We start from the raw sequence: 205 nt of genomic DNA, 5'->3' as shown, positions 1-205 counted from the left end.
CGTATGACTTACAGCAATGGTACTACACTAAACCCCACTCCATGTTTAATGACGATGGGTCAGGAAAATTTCAAGAGACCATAAACAGACGAAATTATCCATAATTTTCGTTCACTTTCTGAAATGCAAGTTCAGCTTCGTTCAATTTCTCACAAGTCCGTACGCAAATAACGATAAGTGACGGCAGTGCTTCGCGTTGTGTGAC

The sequence above is a fragment of the Penaeus vannamei genome, chromosome 20 (genome assembly GCF_042767895.1).
Source record: "Penaeus vannamei isolate JL-2024 chromosome 20, ASM4276789v1, whole genome shotgun sequence".
Classification (NCBI taxonomy): domain Eukaryota; kingdom Metazoa; phylum Arthropoda; class Malacostraca; order Decapoda; family Penaeidae; genus Penaeus; species Penaeus vannamei.
This window is presented reverse-complemented; position numbering follows the sequence as displayed.